This window comes from Humulus lupulus, chromosome 4 (assembly GCF_963169125.1).
Source record: "Humulus lupulus chromosome 4, drHumLupu1.1, whole genome shotgun sequence".
Lineage (NCBI taxonomy): Eukaryota > Viridiplantae > Streptophyta > Magnoliopsida > Rosales > Cannabaceae > Humulus > Humulus lupulus.
In genome coordinates, this window is record NC_084796.1 from 154,043,853 (window position 1) to 154,052,195 (window position 8,343).

Below are 8,343 nucleotides of genomic sequence, written 5' to 3' on the forward strand. Positions count from 1 at the left end.
CCCGGTCATTCCTCGACCCTACCATTTCTGGAGCGTTACCTTACCCCAAGGTATAATCCTGTTCCTCAAAACCTTAGTCTTTCTATCTCATAACTGAATTGGTCACTCTACATGGAATAACTCCACCTTAACTGCAGATTTCTATCAATCAATACATAAGTTTCTCCAACCCATGTCCTCGACATGGAGTACAGAATACACCGCGTATCGCTAAAAGTGCCCAAAACTGTGATCAACTTAAAAACAATCTCACTGATCCTTTCCCGGAGCTAATCAGTCTTAATACTCTCGGATCCAGCTAGCTCTTCATCCCTTCATCTCTGGTGACACCCAATGGAAGATATCATCTTCTACTAGAAACTCCATACTCCTGTTTCCAAATTCAGTAAAGCTTTCCCATTTACTTTGAAAAGTGAGCTTCCATGCTCTAACCTATTAATAACCCCAATGATCCCCTGAACTACCTCAGGATCCAAATGCAACATCTCACTTATCTCATTCCAACGAATGGATGATATACAATCCTTATTATTCTCCATCTTAACAAGTGTTCTTCCAATAACTGGGTAACTCTCTTTCTCTCTGATTTTCCATCAGTCTGAAAATAATAAAATTCATCAGATACTGATTATCTACTCATCGCCTTCCTTAATCCTCCCAAGACCTGAGGGTAAAATAAAGTCCTCTTTCAATAAAATTAATCCCTGAATTTCATGAAGGCTTATTATCCAACTCGCTTAGAGTTCTGAATACTGATCAGCTGTAAAGATTATCCTTACTGATAAAAGCAAGTTCTCCCCAGATGCTGGTTCATAATGACCTAACCGTCCTGGCAGCCTCGTTGCGATACTTATCACAATATTTCTTTATTCCCACTATAACATACTCAAAGGCTGCGATGCTTATCACGATCTGCTATCAGGTTAAGAATTTTGTTTCTCACTCATTATATTCCTCTCCACCTAGGCCTCCAATACAAAACCTTCAAATTATGGTACCTTTTTCCTGATGTCTGGATAAAAAGACCAAGAGAGTAGTATGGGGTTCATCCAGAATTTCCATGTAATTTCAGTGCCCATCAGAGTCCAAATTTGATCCTTATATCACGATAAACTTATACATAACACTGTAAAATCCTCAGCTAACTCAATTAAGATTTGCCTTTAATTCCTTTCATCAGGGATTTCCTTAATTGTCTTTCCTGATCCTTCATGGTATAATAATTCCAAGTATCAACTGGCTATCAAGCCCACTAGAAACTCCACTCTAGTTCCTTTAACTAACATCTTCCATAGATCATCACTTTCCTCCTGCCTTAAAATGTACGAAAGGAGACCGTACATGCCCACTGGACACCAAAGTCAACAGTGTTAGATTAAGACCCTTAGTGTAACGCCCTAACTCCAGGGACCGTTACGGTGTGCATTTTAAACAGTGCTAAACTCGCTAATCGAGTCATTTTTCCATAATCGTGTAACTAAGTATGATTAGCGATTTAGGGTTAAACAATTTGGTTAAGATATAACGTTTCACTAAAATGTTTACTGTATACATTGGGATCCTAAAAATATTATTTAAAGGTTAATTACAAGAAAATATTTAGAACCAGCCGACCTAAGCGGCAAAATAGGGTTTAACCCTAGTTCCTCTTTAAACCCTCGGACGTGGCGGTCGAGTAGCCGCATATGTACACATCATCCCCTAAGCTCTCCAACACAAGGATGGTCCAACTTTCTTTTGCCTTTACCTGCACCACATAGCGCTCTTGAGCCGAAGCCCAGCAAGAAAACTCAATATGCTCATGAACAGTAATGACATGTTACTAAGTCATAATGTGCATGCCTAGCATTAATAGCCCTATTCATGCATGCAAGTAAATCCAAACAATGATGGTTGTAGGCCATGCCCTCCTGTTTGAATGACTATCAAGTCAATCCTAAACAGATGAGTGATTAACACTGGAGGTTTCGATAACCATGCTGGGGCTTATAGCCCTAATCAGATGAGAGATTTAACACTTGAGGTTCTGTTAACAATGATGGGGCGTGTAGCCCTAATCAGATGAGTGACTGAGGAGTAAGTCACAAACATGGGTTCCGCACCCTCAGATGAGTGACTGAGGAGTAAGTCACTAACTTAAACCAAATGAGTTACCATGAAGTCACTAATGTGGGTTCTGCACCCTTAACCATGCGACGATGCAGTCACCTGGGCCTTCTGGCCCTAGCTCTGAGTGACTAGCCAGCTCTGAGTGACTAGCCATGAGACTAGAGAAGCACTTTTAGTTTTCATCGAACTTGAGGTCGGTCCGACATTAATGCTCATGATGATTCATTCAATGCTGATATCAATTGGATCTAATCTTTTCGGCTCTGCGTTCATGACGCTTATGTCGCTCCTGACTCATAGGTCAATAACATACGACCAGTGCTCAGTATTGCTGTCGAACTTGACTAGTAAGTCATAGCTTCACAGTCAGTACCGACACCATTGCCGATTTCTGACTCATGGTCAATGCCAAGCACAAGTATGCAATGCAATCAGACATATATCATATGTCAAATATCCAAATGTAGGGCATTCAGCATGCTTACTTAACAATTGTTAGCATAATTATGGTCAAGCACAAACACAGAGACTCAAGCTCTGATCAATCTTATATTCAACATTCTTGGCATGCCCTAATCACATGTTTGTCGTGCATCACATGCATCACATACTGGGTGCAATTTTCTTACCTCTGGTTCGAGCGAGAAATAACAATTGAACAACCCTTGAGAACGATCGATCCTTTTGATTCCTTAGCGGTCACCTAGTCATAAGAAAATATAGCCTCCATTAATGAAAATAAACAATGAAAGGTTCTTGACCTAATACTCACTCCTGGGACCCCGAATTGTACCCAAACGGTGAATAGATTCGATCCCGAGCCTTAGGAATTGAAACCTCAAGCCAAAAACCCTCAAAACCTTGCCCCAACACCCTAGGTGGAACACTGGAGGTTCTGATAACCATGCTGGGGCTTATAGCCCTAATTAGATGAGTGATTTAACACTTGAGGTTCTGTTAACCACAATGGGGCGTGTAGCCCTAATCAGATGAGTGACTGAGGAGTAAGTCACAAACATGGGTTCCGCACCCTCAGATGAGTAACTGAGGAGTAAGTCACTAACTTAAACCAAATGAGTGACCATAAAGTCACTAATGTAGGTTCTGCACCCTTAACCATGTGACGATGCAGTCACCTGGGCCTTCTGGCCCTGACTTTGAGTGACTAGCCAGCTCTGACTAACTAGCCATGATACTAGAGAAGCACTTTTAGTTTTTATCGAACTTGAGGTCGGTCTGACATTAATGCTCATGATGAGTCATTCAATGCTGATATCAATTAGATCTAGTCTTTTCGGCTCTACATTCATGACGCTTATGCCGCTCCTGACTCATAGGTCAATAACATACGACTAGTGCTCAGTACTGCTGTCGAACTTGACTAGTAAGTCACAGCTTCACAGTCAGTACCGACACCATTGCCGATTTCTGACTCATGGTCAATGCCATGCACAAGTAAGCAATGCAATCATGCATATATCATATGTCAAATATCCAAATGTAGGTGTTATCCCCAAAAATTAGAGATCAATGACGTGGCAATAAAAGTGACCCGGTAGACTGGTGAAGAGTGGGGATTGCTTGAAAGATGTCATAACCAAGCTAAGTGCATCCTAGGAGATCCCAAGGGTGTGGTCCGAGGAGACCCTAAGGGGGTGGTCCTAGGAGAGCTAAGGAGAGTGCATCCTAGGAGATCCCAAGGGGTTGGTCCTAGGAGAGCTAAGGAGAGTGCATCCTTGGAGAACTAAGGAGAGTGCATCCTAGGAGATCCCAAGGATGTGTTCTGAGGAGAGCACAAGGGACTTTGGTCCGAGGAGAACCAAGAGAGTGGTCCTAGGAGACCCCAAGAGAGTGGTCCTAGGAGACCCCAAGGATGTGGTCCGAGGAGAGCCCAAGAATTTGGTCTTTATACATATGTCCAACAAGTGCATGGTTGCCCAAATAAAAGAGTGCCATGTTAGAGGAGAGATATGGCATGCTAGAGGAGAGTTCCATGTTAGAGGAGAGGAGTGCATGTCCTACCACCATGCACTTGTCCGACCAGCACTTGCATGGCTGGTCAGTAGGAGGTGGGTCAACTAGCTAGAGGAGGACTAAGTCAAGATTCCCAGAAACAACTTCAACAAGATATGCAGGAATCTCTCATTCTTCCCACAAATGGGGGGTTTGTTACATTTTGAATGTTTTTTGTAATTTAAATGTAATAAATATAATAAAATATCCCGATTCTAGGGGATATCAGATGTATGACCCTAAGCCTATAAATAGAGGGCTTATGGGATTAGAGAGGGGCTTCTTCTGCTTCTTCTTTCTAGAGAGAGAAAATTTGGGTCTGAGTATTCTAGAGAGAGAAAGTGTTGGTATTTGAAAGGATTCTTGTATTTTTGCAATCTGTACTGAAGAAACTTAGTTGGCTCAGTCCATCTGATCTTGAGTACAGATCTATAATCACAACTCTAAGTGGATTAGGCTATTACCGACTGATCGGGGCTGAATCACTATAAAAATCTTGTGTGTTATTTACTTTTCTTGTTTGAACTGTCTGTGTTATTTAAATTCTCTTGAAGGTTTGTCGTATTTGACGTTCTCACGTCGTTGGCTAAAAACACAGTCAACAGTAGGGCATTCAACATGCTTACTTAACAATTGTTAGCATAATTATGGTCAAGCACAAACACAAAGACTCAAGCTCTCATCAATCTCATATTCAACATTCATGGCATGCCCTAATCACATGTTTCTCGTGCATCACATGCATCACATACTGGGTGCAGTTTTCTTACCTCTGGTTTGAGCGATAAATAACAATTGAACAACCCTTCAGAACGATCGATCCTTTTGATTCCTTAGCAGTCACCTAGTCATAACTAAATATAGCCTCCATTAAAGAAAATAAACAATGAAAGGTTCTTCACCTAAAACTCACTCCTGGGACCCAGAATTGTACCCAAACGGTGAGTAGATTAGATCCCGAGCCTTAGGAATTGAAACATCGAGCCAAAACCCCTTAAAACCTTGCCCCAACACCCTTGGCAGAGCAAAAAGCCCCTGGCTAGCGCTGTAGCACCCACTGATGGGCGCTGTAGCGCTACAACCAGGGTTTTCAACCCTGGTTTTTTCCTCCTTCGAGTCCTACATTTTCAACCTGAAAAATCAGCTTCCAAACTTCTTTCAAACCCCCAAATGAACCCAAATACCATGTATACATGACCTAGGCATCATAACCCAAGTAACCCTAGCCAAAACTCCCATCCATTCCCATTATCCAACTAAAAAATCCAGCTGGAACTCAAATAGAAAAATAGAGCAAGAACAAGAGTTTTAATGGTTAAAATCTCACCTCAATCACAAAATCACACCCTCTTCAATGGTGGAACACAACCCAAAACCCTCAAGGCTTGGTTCCCTAGCTTGGTTCCTCAAAAGAAGCTTCAAAATTCAAGAAGAAAGGAAAAAGAAAAGATGAACGGGAGAAGAAGATGAAGATGCTCTGTTTTGTTGTAGTTTAATGGTTTATATCTATCCTTAATGTCAAAAGACCAAAATGCCCTCATGCCTAATTAAAACCCTTAACAGCCACCAAGGGTAAAATCATCATTTCCCGCCTATCTCATTAATCATAATTAACACCCTCCAATTCCCATTATTCCCAATATTCTCAAATACTAATAAATCATATCCCATTACCCTTTAATTCTTGGTAATGTTCTAATCCTCAAATTACCCCGAGACTCACCCTGTTATGACCAGACCGATAACTTGCATTCAAAGATCGTCTCATGCTGAATAGTTTGAACAAATCCACATCTAATGTAGTATTATTCATAATTCACCAACATGCATGTAAGTACACAATTACGCCCTCAATGGGCCAAATTACCAAAATGACCTCATAATTAAAAATGGACCCATATGCATGCATTTATCATCATATTATAATATAATTCACATAAACATGCATATAATTATTTAATGGCATAATAAATCAATTATGGACCTCCCAGCCTCCTAATCAAGGTCCTAAACCTTATTAGGGATTTTGGGGCATTACACTTAGGTTCCTAGGTTCGGGGAAAAGGGCCATAGAGGATGATGAGTATAAAGTAGGAATTTAGAATTAATGGTTACCTTTATACAATTGATAACCTGAAGGAATAACTCAGACTTTGAGTATTTTACTTCTAATATGTGAGTTTTCGGACCTTGAGGTAAATATGGTCCCTGGAATGGATTGTCACAATGGTGAATACTGATAGACGGCTAGAGTGGCTCTGAGTAAATATTATGAGCTAGAGAACGAGAAATACTTATTCTGGGGAAAAAATGAAACTAGGAACATGAAGTTTCCTGGTTCAGAGTGTGTTTGAAGGACCAGTGAAATTATTAAGGATTGTTAGGGCAGAGTGTCTACTTTATTGAAGGATATAAAAGTTCGCAAATTTGAGTATGGGAACGTAGGGTCCCAGGATTTGAGACTTTGTGCTTCTCTGAATATTGTGGACTAAGAAGGGTAAAGGAGTTTGGGAAAAGAAGAAGGAATTTTGACCCCAAATTTGGATAGATCTGAAAGATCCTTATAAGGACTAGGTCAGGGGCCTACAATTTAGCCTTACCCCATCATGGGTAGAGGCTCATGAAGTGTTACTAGTGCCAATGTTAACGGAAGAAGTGTTGAGTACTACCCCTGATCGGGCAAAGAGACCCTGGAATTTTAGGGGAATTTATTGTGCAAGGAAAAGCTAGTGGAACTCTGAACACAAGAGATAAAGTCATACAGATTAAGACTAGCCTTCTTGTGAAGGTGTTGCAAGTAGTGGCAAGGTAAGGGACCTGACTCTGGGGTTATAGTAAGGTTTGCGGAATCGGTATCCTGAGATGTTTGAATAAATTTCGAGGATGAAATTTTAATAAGGAGGGGATAGTTGTAATGTCCCAAATTTGCTAATAAGGCTTAGTGCCTTGATTAGAATGATGGGAGGGCAATAATTGATTTAATTATGATTTTACATGGATTAAATGATTATTTGATTAGAGACACGTGTTTAGGTGAATTAAATATGCATGTGGGTCTTGTTGTACCTTAAATTTAGCACGATTTCAATTACTCAGCTTGGGTACAGATGACAAGTAAATACGTGGAAAAATAACCAAGTAGAATATCTAGTTAATAACCATGTGCGCAACTCGAGATTCAATCCAGTTCATACACGATATACAAGTCACTATCTGATCAACACTTAAGGTAATAATCAAGTTCGAGACTAATAATGGTCAGACCCAACTTTAGGCGTTCTGAACCTACTCCGATCTTGGAGTCAGATAGTTGTCAAGCACGAGCTCAGGTGAGATATTCAGCTCGTGAGGACCTAGATATAACACATACTGAAGGATCCCAGGAGATTCTGGAATTTTTTGTGCGCTCATTAAGGATCAGGAGGTATCATATCTATCATTTATTATCCGAGATAGCAAGAACATATTTATTTTGTTATCAAATCATATCCCAATGTAAATGGAAATAATCTGTATTTATTATATGCCATATATAATTACGCAGTTACCCAAACCTGTCCATGCAATTTCCCTATAAATACTAGGAATGTTGGACAGGGAGGGGGATGGTTTTTTGTATTACTGAAACTCTGTAGAAATAGAGAGAAAAACAGTAATAATATTGACTCGTGGACTAGGTGTATTTTGACCACTAAACCACATAAAAGTTCTATGTTTTTTAGTGAATGCTTATTATTTTATTGCGGTTTATAATCTAGCACTAATCTACACATTTTATTTCATAATATACTGTTGGTAAAAAATCGCTTGAACAATTTGGTGCTTTCATTGAGAGTAAATTAGTGCTTCAAAAGTTCCAGTCAACTTTCATCATGGTGGTCACTCGCTCAATGCATGATAATGAGATAGAACAACCTAGTGGGCAGGAGCCCATCATACCATTGGTCCCAATGAAAGGGGCCTGGATGTTGAGCAGCGTCCGGGAAAATAGCCGGCGGGTTAGGACAATACTAGGAGTTAGGCGTCGCTACCGCCAAATCCTAATCCAGGGTACCTAACTGCCGTTGAGATGGAAAACATCTAGTTGAGGAGCCATCTCTCTAGGGAAAACAGGCAGATTGAGGAGGTCTTGGCTCGATTACCCCCTCTTGCAACTGACGTTAATGTCGGAAAGAGGAAAAGTGGGTCTCATAAGTCCCACAGGAATAACCGGCCTAATCC